Here is a 12984-nt window from a genome sequence, read left to right as displayed (position 1 = left end):
AAAAGGATATTTCACAATCAGGGAAATTCCTTTGAAGAGATGGTCAAGTTTCGCGTTCAGTATTTCCAGCTGCTGCAAGACGGTACCGAACGATTTTCCCAACAGATCACATAAGTGTGAGAGTTCATTATTGCCCGGAGTTTCCTTCCAACTCATTTCTTATTACCTTCTCAGAAAACCTTCCTATAGTATACCACTCTGATCTTTCAAAATTAGCACCTCATTCCTATTGTCTCTTTCCGTCAAAGCTTTCACTCAACAGTACATCCACCAACATACACAAACCATCAATTCACATTCTAAACCATCAATTACCAATCAGTAAACTCACGGTACTCTCAAATCCTATGTGATCGCTTCCTATGACATTAATACCAGGTTAAGAACCCGCTACCTATCACGGTCAATACTGTTTCCCTGAGTAAAGATAAAAACTTTCTCACTCCCGACTCTGTATAACACACATACACAAACACCCACACAAAAGGAGGGGGAAAAAATTGGCAGGCTGCAAACTGTAAGGATCTTATAGATGCTGCTTCATACAAGTCCACCCAATTAAAGATGTCTCGAGGCCACCTAGTTTGATGTAGGTTCCAGAGGCAGGAGAGCAGAGCTGGCGAGAGTGTCTTCCCCAGCAACACGAGGTCAGAAAAAGACCGGTGGAGGCCACCCGGTCCGGCGTGGCCTCCAAACGCCTGGTTCTGTTTGTGTAGCCAATGCAGCCGATGCAATGGGCCGAGGGAGGCCGCCCGGTCCGGCGCGGCCTCCAGAGGCTAGAGTTTTCTTTGTAGGGGCCAAAGAAGACTGAGGCAGGTCGCCCAGTTCGGCGCGGACCTCCAGGGCCAAAGTCTCTTCAGCGCCGTTGCAGGGGCTAGGAGGCCGCCCGGTTCGGCGCGGCCTCCGGAGGTCTAGACCCTTCTCCCCGAGCAGCCAGAAAAAAGGCCAAGGCCAATGACCGGAAGCCTCCCGGTTCGGCGTGGCCTCCAAAGTTGTCTCCACGAGGGCCGAGGGGAAGGCCCAGGGGGGGGAGGGGAGGCCGCCCGGCTCGGCGCGGCCTCCGGAGGTCTAGACCTTTCCTCCCTGAGCAGCCAGCAAAAGGCTACGGCCAATGCCTGGAAGCCGCCCGGTTCGGCGCGGCTTCCAAAATTGTCTTTATGAAGGCCAAGGGGAAGGCCCGGGGGGGGGAGGGGAGGCCGCCCAGTTCGGCGCGGCCTCCGAGGCCTAACCCTTTCCGTGGGAGCTGACAAGGGCTGAAAGAGGACGCCCGGTCCGGCGCGCCCCCCACCGCCGAAGAGAAGCCAGCTGGAGCTGAGATGGAGATAGGCCTCCCAGGTCGACGGGCCCAGGCCGGTGAACAGACCCGAGGAGGTCGCCCGGTCTGGCGCGCCCCCAAGGCCGAGGGTGGAAGGAAGCCCAGCAGAGGCCGCCCGGTCCGGCGCGGCCTCAAATACACCAACAACAACGCTGGGGCAGTCGTCCAACGCTCACCCCTCCTGCCGCTGCCAGCAACTCCACGCTGCAACTCCCCGCTGCAAGCTCAAGACGCTCTCCGATCGCACCGCTGGAATGGCGGACGGGACTCCTCTCTCCTCCTCCTTTCCTCGCCGATCCACCACAGCCCTCGGGATAGTTCCAACAGCTCTCACGGTAGGCCGAAAAAACCCCAAGGCAACGTGCCAATCTCACCCCTCTGGTTGGTGACGAGGGGGGGCCCCAAACTAGAAACTAGCAGCGGTTCAAGATCCTCCCCAGCGGAGCTGATCATGGAGGCTGTTAGCGCGCCGCCATCTTGCCCAGCTATCAAAGGATTTTCTGATAATTACAAACACACTGCACCTACAATGTTTGCTTGATCTAGCAAGCTAGTGAGAGGAGAAGTACAATTAGTCTGGTGTAAGCTGTTTTTGAGAAACCCCTGCAGGCTCTTAGTAATCACAGCATTCTTTTCTGAAAGATCATAAAGGATTTTTTGATTATGTATTTTAGAGCCTCTCCTTGAATTAAGGGCAAGCTGACCCTATTTTTTCTAGAAACACATTCACCTTCATCTAGGGATATGACTTATTCAAGAATTGTACAATTGACTGTAGAGATAAATGCTGTGAGATTACATCTGGAAGTTCTTTTAATACCCTCGGATTCAGTTCACCTTGTCCTGAAAATATGGCCACATTTAGAGTAACTAAATATTTCTCTACTGTCTTGGGATCGAACCCCCAATGTACCATTTATTCCAAAAGGATGCATGTGGCCCTTTGAGGGGTCCATAGTGACCCTTGGGCATCCCATTAGCCCCAAGGCACCATCAACCCCTTTATAGCAAAAAAGGGCTATAAAGAAGACCTAAGCAGACACAATACTGAGATGGGAGGGCTCTCCACCTCAAAGTCATCCCTCTCAAATAGTCAGGAGGATGACTAGATATGTTGTCACTTCTATCTTCCAAAAATGATGGCTTTGTATAGTGGGTCAGAATACTTTATCTGTCTGACTTAGGTTGCAACTACACTACAGAATTAATGCATTGACACCACTTTAACTGCCATGGCTTGGTGTTATGAAATCCTGGGATTTGTTGTTTGATGAAGCACCAGCATTGTTTTCAGAGAAGGTTAAAGACCTTGTAAAACTGTTAACTCTCAGGATTCCATAGCACTGAGCCATGGTAGTTAAAGTGGTGTTAAACTACATTAGTTCTATATTATAGGTGCATCCCCAGGATTATCTGTTCTGATTGGGAGCAGTTTCTCACACCCTCATTCAGTGAGAAGAACACATTCTGTTTCACTTTACCAACAGATAACACTTTATCTTCCCTCTTTCCCCCCAAAGACAGGCTGACCTTCAAAGGACCTGTGATCTATTTTTATTTTTATTTATTTCCAATATTTATATCCCGCCCTTCTCACCCAAAGGAACTCAGGGCGGCTTACAACACTGGCACAAAAGTCTTGTTGTCTATCTGCAAGCTCATTAATTTCTACATCTGCATCTGACGACTCCTCCTCAGAAAACCAATGCTCAGGAATGTGGCCTCCCTCTGTTCTGCAGAAACCTCAGACTTGAAGGCAGGCCTGTCAACAGGTTCAAAGGCAGGCCTGTCAATAACTCCATCATCCCCATTGCGATCAGACACAGGACCAGAAACCTTATTGACATCAGACACTACAACACTATGCCATTGGTTTAGAACTTCTTTCTGTGAAGCTTGTGTGTTGGTCGCTGTGCACCAATCCCCACAAATAAAACAAATCCAGGCACAGGTGTCTTCTAAGCAAAACAAAACCAACAAAAGTGATTCTTAACTTTTGGTCCTCCAGGTTTTTTGGACTTCGACTCCCAGAAGCCCTAACCAGCTTTACCAACTTTCATAAGTTATGGGAGCTGAAGTCCAAATTACTTGGGGTTGGGAACCATTGCTGTAGAGCATCTAGAGCAGTAGTTTCCAACCTTTGGTCATCTAGGTGTTTTGGACATTCCTGACAATTGGACAAGTTGGGTGGATCTTCCAGGAGCTGAAGTCCCAAACACTTGGAGGACCAAGGTTGGGAACCATTGTTTTGGAGCAGTGGTTCTCAACCTGCGGTCCCCAGATATTTTTGGCCTACAACTCCCAGAAATTCCAGCCAGTTTACCAGCTGTTAGGATTACTGGGAGTTGAAGGCCAAAAACCTTTGGGGACGCTAGGTTGAGAACCACTGTTCTAGAGTCATAAAGAGAACTAGATGCCTCTTTGCTCACCCCCTTGGCCCTTTGGTGACACAGAAATGGCTGAGTGGGAGGGGGCTGCACTGCTGCAAATGTAGGGGTGGCAGGGGCCTTTGGTGTTGCATGAACAACCATAAAAGTGATGGCATAAGGCAGACGTGCAACATCATCGTCACTGAACAAGATACCAACCACTGTCTTTTCCCAGTGGCTCCTGACTCCTTCCCTTCATTGTCTTGGTAATCCTTTTTTTTTTTTTTGGCTTGTCAATCACTAATGATCTTTTCAGCAACAGAAATCCATCTGTGTGATCAGAACTGGAAAAGAATAATTTGTTCTAGTTTCCTAGAACACGAACAGTAATAACCAAAGCCGGTACTTAGTTGGTTTCTTTATTAACCACACCAATGCTAATGCATTGCTCATGTATGTGTAATTGTGCCAATATGTAATCATGGAAGGCTATAATAACTGACCGCACAGCTGGATAAGACTTAAAAGGTTTATACAGTCACCTGCAGCCATTTCCCCCTTGCATCTACTAATATTGCCAGCAGTTTCATTGTTGCAGTTCCTAATAGCAGCACACTTCTGAAAATGAAATACAGTGTTCCCTCACTTATTGCGGGGGTTATGTCCCATGACTTCCCGCAATAAGTGAAAATCCGTGAATTAGAAGCACGGTTTTTAAAAAATATATATTTTTACTTTCTTTTAGCAGTAACAATATACAGTACACCAGCAGAGAAGAAGAATGGAAGCAAATAACTCTTTTTTATTTAAAACCTTTTCCTACCCTCCCCATCTCCCTTTCTTTCTCTCTCTCCCCCTTCTAAAACCAAAACTTGAAAAATCTTCATAAAAATATTTTTAAAATTAAAAATATTTTTGGGAAAAAATACAGTATACAGTACTGTAGACTATTTTAAGTCTTTATAAACCCTCCCTAGGTACTTCTGCTGAAGACGTTGGCATCACAGACGTCTTTATGCGAGTTATAGTTATGGGGAGTTGCTGGTGCTGCTTCTTTGCCTATTTGTATCCCATTCTTCAGCAAGTTGCTGAAGTTCTTGAGCCTTTTTTGCCAAGGTTGCAAAACGTTCAAGCGTTAAGCCAACCACCGCCTCTTCCTCATCCCGTTGTTCTTCTTCCTGCTCCTCTTCTTCACTTGCTGACTTGACCAGCTCCTCCAAGTCTTTGTCTGTCAATGGTTGACCGTGCACCTCATTCAAATCTTCGGCAGTCATATCACTAAAACCCTCTCCACCCAGTATTTTTGCCAGCCTCACAGCTTTATCGACTTCAGAATGATAGATTTCATCCAGAGAGAATCCCTTGTGATCATGCACCATTTCCAGCCACAATTTTTTCCAGCGCGCATTTAAAGTCTCAGTTTTTATCTTAGTTATGGCCTTCTGAATATTTTTCAGGTACGATGCAATCATGTAGTCATGCCAGTACACCTTTAGTGAGAAGTCTTCCTGTACATCCATAGCTTCAACGAGGCTTTGCAGGGAATTTATTGTGTAAAATGCCTTGAAAGCGTGAATAATGCCTTGATCCATCGGTTGAATGAGTGATGTGGTGTTTGGTGGCAATAATTCAACCTGGACCCCTTCATATGTTATGTCGACAGCATGGCCTCCTGCATTGTCCATCAACAGAAGAACTTTAACTCAAGACCTTTCTGTGCCAGATAAACCTTAACCTCTGGGATAAAGCACTGATGAAACCAGTTCCTTGTGAGGATTTTCGTCATCCACGCTTTGGGGTTATGTATCCAATGCACAGGCAACACATTCTTATATTGTTCTTTGAGGGTCTTGGATTTTTGGACTTATAAATAACCCTGGCTTTATCATAAATCCTGCAGCATTTTCACACATGATCAAAGTGACTTGATCTTTTTAAGCTTTAAAACCAGGGGCTGTGGCTTCCTCCTTCATTATAAAAATATGAGATGGCATCCTCTTCCAAAATAACCCTGTTTCATCCATATTAAAAACTTGTTCTGGTAGATAGCCCCCTTTTTATTATTTCCTTGAATGTGTTGCTCACGTACTCGTCGGCAGCGGCTGTATCTGCAGAGGCAGCCTCTCCATGCAGAGAAACGCTCTTAAGGCCATAGCGCTTCTGAAATTTATGAAACCAGCCCTTTCTGGCAGAGAATCCCGATGTGGTGGGAGAACCAGTCAATGTGGATGGTCCTGCCTCATCATCCCCATCGTCCTCCTCTTCTTAGTCCTCCACATTCTCTGCCTTGCAGTCGTAAAGTTGCTTTTCCTTAGTCCTTATGGTGTTCATATCCAAGGGAATATTTTTTATGACACTCATTAATCCACAACGCTAATGCAGATTCCATCTTTACGATCGACTTATTACGAGGAGTAATCATCCTTTTCGCCATCTTGTTGAAAGTCACTGTTGCCGTAGACCGGATATTCTTCTCTTCCTTCTTAATATAACAAACTGTTGATTCATTCACCCCGTAATAGCAGCCAACTGCAGCATACGATCTCCCTTTCTCGAGCATGTCGAGAAGCTTGACGTTCTCTTTTATTGTAAGCATCTTTCATTTACACTTAGGGTCGCTGCCAGCAACCATTGCCGAACGTTTGGGTGGCATCATAGGGCACACAATAGCGCACACAACACTGGAGATGGAAATGGAAGAGCAGAGCGGGGTTGCTGCATGCGCACACACCGCAAAAACCTGCAAGACAGCGAAAATACCGCAATAAATGGTAACAGTATTTTTTTAATGAATATTTTTTGAAAACTCGCGAAACATTGAGGGAGCAAAAAGTGAACCTCAAAGTGACACTGTACCTCTGAATCCAGAGAATCAGCAATAAAAATATGTCATTTCATTTACCTTTCTCCCCAGCTCTATCATGAACTGTCTGGAAGGTTTTGCTTATGTTCCCAAAAAGGGTTTGTCTTGGAGAAAGAGACCTGTACAAATCTTGCATATCATTTCATGCCATTCTTACTTTTACATGTTTATAATCAGATTTGACTAAAACTATCAAATTGCAGGTTGAGTGTGTAACTATAGGGGACTGAGGGTATTGCCCTCCTAAGTAAGATTTCTAACCTTTTATCAGATATATTGTATGACAAATCATGACAATAAATGACACAGTCCAACAAAAACAATTCTTGATGTCTTGGTTTTTAGGCCTGTTACTGGTGTTATTCGGGGTGTTGATTCAGAAAAAAATGTATTACACAGAGCCCCAGGTGGCACAATGGGTTAAACCCTTGTGCTGGCAGGACTGCTGACCAAAAGGTCATCAGTTCGAATCTGGGGAGCAGGGTGAGCTCCCGTCTGTCAGCTCAAACTTCCCATGCAGGGACATGAAAGAAGCCTCCCACAGGATGGTAAAACATCTGGGCGTCCCCTGGAGAACGTCCTTGCAGATGGCCAATACTCTCACACCAGAAACGACTTGCAGTTTCTCAAGTAGCTCCTGACACGGAAAAAAAAGATTGTATTAATTTTTGAATGTGAACACTTAAAGTAAATAATCCACCATGTTCAGCTTTGTAGGGTTTTATAGGTGACTAGCTGTGCCCGGCCACACGTTGCTGTGGCGAAGTCTGGTGGTATGGGAAATAAAGTATTGAGGAATTGGTGGTAGTTAAGGTCAAGGGTAAAGGTTTTCCCCTGACATTAAGTCCAGTTGTGTCTTACTGTGGAGGTTGGTGCTCATCTCCATTTCTAAGCCGAAGAGCCAGCGTTGTCCGTAGACTCCTCCAAGGTCATGTAGGATGACTACATGGAGCGGCGTTACCTTCCCGCCGGAGCAGTACCTATTGATGCACTCACATTTGCATGTTTTCGAACTTCTGGGTTGGCAGAAGCTGGGGCTAACAGTGGGGGCTCTCTCCGCTCCCCCAATTCAAACCTGTGGCCTTTCGGTCCAGAAGTTCAGCAGCTCAGCATTTTAACACGCTGCGCCATCAGGGGATATTATTTCCTAAAGGTTGTGAATATACAATATTTCTGATTGGGTTTTTTTGTTTGTTGGAGGCAAGTATGAATGCTGCAATTAGGAAAAATGATTAGGATGTAATGGCCTTGCAGCTTTAAAGCCTGGCTGTTTCCTCCCTGAGTGAATTTTTTTGTTGGGAGGTGTTAGCTGGCCCTGATTGTTTCCTGTCTGGAATTCCCTTGTTTTCAGAGTGGTGTTGTTTGCGATATTTTATGTGCTTCTACTGTCTGTGGCCCTGAGAAAACAGAGGATTTTCCAGACTTTGATGATGGGAATACTTTGTTGGGAGGTGTTAGCTGGCCCTGATTGTTTCCTGTCTGGAATTCCCTTGTTTTCAGAGTGGTGTTGTTTGCGATATTTTATGTGCTTCTACTGTCTGTGGCCCTGAGAAAACAGGATTTGCCAGACTTTGATGATGGGAATACTTTGTTGGGAGGTGTTAGCTGGCCCTGATTGTTTCCTGTGTGGAATTCCCCTGTTTATTTACTGGTTTTAGAGATTATATTGTTCTGCATTATTCTATCCCAGTAATTATTTCATATTAAAGAAGAATCTCACTTATCCAACATTCGCTTATACAATGTTCTGGATTATCCAACGCAGTCTGCCTTTTCATAATCAATGTTTTTGTAGTCAGTGTTTTAAATTCATTGTGATATTTTAGTGGTAAATTTGTAAATACAGTACAGTAGAGTCTCACTTTTATCCAACATAAACGGGCCGGCAGAACGTTGGATAAGCGAATATGTTGGATAATGAGGAATTAAGGATAACCCTATTAAACATCAAATTATGATTTTACAAATTAAGCACCAAAACATCATGTTAGACAACAAATTTGTCAGAAAAAGTAGTTCAGTACACAGTAATGCTATATAGTAATTACTGTATTTATGAATTTAGCACCAAAATATCACGATATATTGAAAGCATTGACTACAAAAATGCGTTGGATAATCCAGAACGTTGGATAAGCGAGTGTTGGATAAGTGAGACTCTACTGTAAATACTACATAGCATTACTGCGCATGGAACTACTTTTTCTGTCAAATTTGTTGTATAATATGATGTTTTGGTGCTTAATTTGGATAACGATTACCTAATTTGATGTTTAATTGGCTTTTCCTGAATCCCTTCTTATTATCCAACATATTCACTTATCCTGCCGGCCTGTTTACGTTGGATAAGTGAGACTGTACTGTATATTTCTAATCTTATATTATCTGCTCAGAACTGGATTATATGAGGCTCCTTCTTCACAGCTGTATAAAATGCACACTGAAGTGGATTATATGGTAGTGTGGAGTCAAGATAATCCAGTGCAAAGCAGATAATATAAGATTATAAATGGGTTATATAGCTGTGTGGAAGGGCCTTGAGTCTACACTGCCATATAATCCAGTGCAAATCTGATAATCTGTGGAAGAAGTCTAAATGAGGCCTAAATCTGCCTGTCCCCTAACTGAAACCTGGCTGTCCCTTGGTTGCTAGGCAACCAAGTGGGCAGAGATTAGCCTTCTAAATTGGCAGCAATTGGATAAAAAAATTATTGCTCTCCCTCTAATTAGGACTTTATTTTTCTTTTCTTTTTGTTGTATCAACCTTGAGGCGTGGATGATGGGTTGTGTTGTCAAATTTTGAGGTTGGAGGGCCTTTACTTTTGTTGTTTTGTGAATTGCCGTGATGAAATCACTCTTTTATATATATAGATAACCTGAACTTTGAATTGAGTCCGGAAATTCATTGGCAGCCAGTGCAGCTGCTTTAAGTAGGGGCATGGTGTGCTCCCTATAACCAGCCCCAGCTAGTTATCTGGCTGCTGACCTTTGCACTAACTGCAGTTTCTGAGCCTTTTCGAGGGACAATCGCAGCTGATGCACAAGTTTTAACTGTGCAAATACCCTCCTGGCAGAATCTGAAATTTGAGCAATCAGAAATCTAACATTGCAATAATATGTGGTTATGGTTATTAATAATTGTAGTAATATTATGAAGATTTTTTTCCTTTTATACTTTTCATTACAGTCAAAATTGAGAGGTCAGAGCCTTATTGTATACTAGTTGTATATCACTTTTCTCCTTTTTCTTGTTCTCCGTTTCTTCTATTTCTTTTTCTCTCATTCATCTTCTGTTTCTGAGTGTATATTTCTTTGGTTGTAAATTAGAGTGTTCATCTTTAAAAATAATTTTAAAAAACTAAGGCAAAGAATATGTTGTCGAAGGCTTTCATGGCCGAACTCACAAGGTTGCTGTGAGTTTTCCAGGCTGTATGGCCATGTTCCAGAAGCATTCTCTCCTGATGCTTTTCCCACATCTATGGCAGGCATCCTCAGAGGTTGTGAGCTCTGTTGGAAACTAGGCAGGGAGCAGCCAGGCTTTGAAGCTGCAAGACTATTCAATGCTAATCAAGGTGGCCAATTGCAACATTCACACTTACCTCAAACGGACAAGAGTTCTCTCTCCCACCCTGGACATTCTACAGATATATAAACCCCACTTGCCTAGTTTTCAACAATTAAAGACCTGTCTTGAAACACAAAAGAATCGATACAGCTAAAAACAGGAATAAGAATAGAAAATAAAGTGAAATATCTAGGGGTGACATTAACACAGAGTAATGCAAAACTGCTAAAAAACAACTATGAGCAACTTTGGCTAAAAATAAAAAGAGATTTGGAGAAATGGAAATATAAAAACTTCTCGATACTAGGACGAATAGCTATTATTAAAATGTCAATCCTGCCACAAATACTGTTTCTTTACCAGACAATTCCAATAATTAGAAATAACTTCCTTTTTAAAAAATGGAATAGGGAAATCACAAAATTTATATAGCAAAACAAAAAACCAAGAATTAGGCTAAAAATATTGACAGATGACAAAAAAAGGGGAGGGCTAGGCCTACCTGACTTTCAAACATATTACGAAGCCTGTACCCTGTCTTGGGTCAAGGAATGGGCCACACTAAAGAATGTAAAACTACTGGAATTAGAGGGCCATGACCTGCGCTCAGGATGGCACAATTATTTATGGTACAACAAAAGGAAAACTGAGAAAAATTTCGGTAATCATTATATTCGAGCATCTCTAGTAAGGGTGTGGGGAAAATATAAAGACAGACTGTACGCAAGAACTCCATGTTGGATATCCCCAATAGAAGCCAAACACAAAAGAGAATTAGCGACAGAAAATTGGCTAACATACAAACAAATTTTGAGAAAATCAGACAACCAAAACTTTAATATAAAGACACATGATGAACTTAAAAAAGAATTTCCAAAAATAACATGGTTTCAATACTATCAAATAAAACAGTGCTATAAAGAGGATACAGAAAAGGGATTTTCACAAAATCAAGGCCCTTGGGAAACTATAATGCAAAAAGGAAAAAAAATTATTAGGATATTATACCAGATGTTATTAGAATGGTCAACAGAGGAGGAACAAACACTGTCAGGTAAAGTGGGCCCAAGATATAGGCCACAGCATAAACATAAACAGTGGGAGGAAATCTGGAATAAAAAAATAAAATACACCATAGCCACAGAAATCCAAGAAAATTGGTATAAGATGTTTTTTAGATGGTACCTCACCCCTGTCAAACTAGCAAATTTTAACAAACACAATACGAATAAATGCTGGAAATGTTACAAAGAAGTAGGAACTTTCTTACACCAATGGTGAAAATGTAAGAAAATCAAAGAATACTGGAAAAAAGTCCACAAGGCGTCACAATCAATACTAGGACTCAAGTTCCCTCTATCACCAGAGACTTATCTATTAGGAATATCAAATGTAAAAACAAACAAGAATCAAGACAAATTACTATTTCTTATTGGAACCGCAGCAAGACTAGTTGTAGCTAGAATATGGAAGGAAAAGGAGGTACCGTCCATCAACGATTGGATTCTAAAATTGTTTGATATAATACAAATGGATATGTTAACTCAAAGACTAAGAGAAGTCAAAGAAAAAACAGACTGGCTGGGCTTCAGAGACTTCATTCAGAAAGAAGGATATAATTTAACAATAGACTTATTTGGTATGTGATATACACCAAAACTACAAGTCTGTTAATACCTGAGATGAAAACAGACTACAAGATTTTGAAACCCTCAAGAGGTCAATGGGAAGTCATCCACATTTTTTTTGTTTTTTGTTTTTTTCTCTTTTTAAATTTTTTTTACACCTATTTTTTTAAGTTTATTATTTATTTATCTTTCCTTTGCTGGTGTTATCTTCTTTTGCTATTTTGGTCTCTGGTCTCTACTTTCACCCCACTGTCTACACACAATTGTTTTCCTCGCTTTCACTGTAATAATAGATAAAAGCACAATAAAAACTATTATTTTAAAAAAAACAATTAAAGACCTGTCCTTTCCAACAAGTCTGCAATCATGTTTAGACTCTCTTATAATACTTACGAGGACCTTTAGACTCTTTTTTAGCACTTTACAATTCCAAGGTTGAATACTGCTGTTTTGTCTACAGCAGTTGCTGTATTTTATTGTTTTTACCAGAGGGTACTGTGAATTTATGGTATTGTGTTGACTGTTTCTTGCCTGCTTCACAGGCGCAACTGGCAGGGATGAGAGACAGGGCCTTCTCGGTGGTGGCCCCGCGGCTATGGAACTCCCTCCCCCAGGGAGATCAGATCAGCCCCCTCCATCTTGATCTTCCATAAGAAAGTGAAGACATGGCTCTTCAATCAAACTTTTGAAAACCTGGTGCAGCAATAGTCATGAAAGCCTCAGAATTTGATCAATGGAACGGCCCGGAACTTGCTCTTGGATCATGTGATGCTGGTGGTTTTAAGCGTGTTTTATTGTAAAATGAACTTTCTGTAATTATTTGTAATTGTTTGCCATGTTATAAGCCACCCTGAGTCCCCTCCAGGTTGAGAAAGGCAGGGTAAAAATATAGTAAATAAATAAATATGTTTTGTTTTGCACTTGTTGTATTTTGTATTTTGTGTCACACCTTGAGTGTTTTGTGAGCCTCCCCGAGTCCCTCTGGGAGATGGTGGTGAGATATAAATAAATAAATTATTATTATTATTATTATTATTATTATTATTATTATTATTACAGACCTCACAACCTCTGAGAATGCCTGGGCAAAACATCAGGAGAGAATGCTTCTGGAACATTGCCATACAGCCCAGAAAACTCAAATAACTAAGAGAAAGAAGATATTTAGTTCTCTGATCATATGGCAAAACCTTACAATCAGCACACAACACAAAAGACCATTTATATGTTAGGCATGTGCTTTC

General features: G+C 42.1%; 1 long non-coding RNA gene across 1 annotated transcript in view; it reads left to right on the top strand.

Annotated features, from left to right (window-relative positions):
• Nucleotides 1-12733, top strand: part of LOC134295971 (uncharacterized) — a 49927-nt gene extending 37194 nt beyond the window's left edge. The window contains exon 5 of the long non-coding RNA XR_010002505.1: nt 12283-12733. This is a non-coding gene — a long non-coding RNA (uncharacterized LOC134295971). The remainder of the gene's footprint in view (nt 1-12282) is intronic.
• Nucleotides 12734-12984: the final 251 nt, after the last annotated feature.

Source organism: Anolis carolinensis, chromosome 2 (genome assembly GCF_035594765.1).
Source record: "Anolis carolinensis isolate JA03-04 chromosome 2, rAnoCar3.1.pri, whole genome shotgun sequence".
NCBI lineage: Eukaryota > Metazoa > Chordata > Lepidosauria > Squamata > Dactyloidae > Anolis > Anolis carolinensis.
The sequence above is the reverse complement of the archived record's forward strand: the minus strand, read 5'-3'. Positions and strand labels throughout refer to the sequence as shown.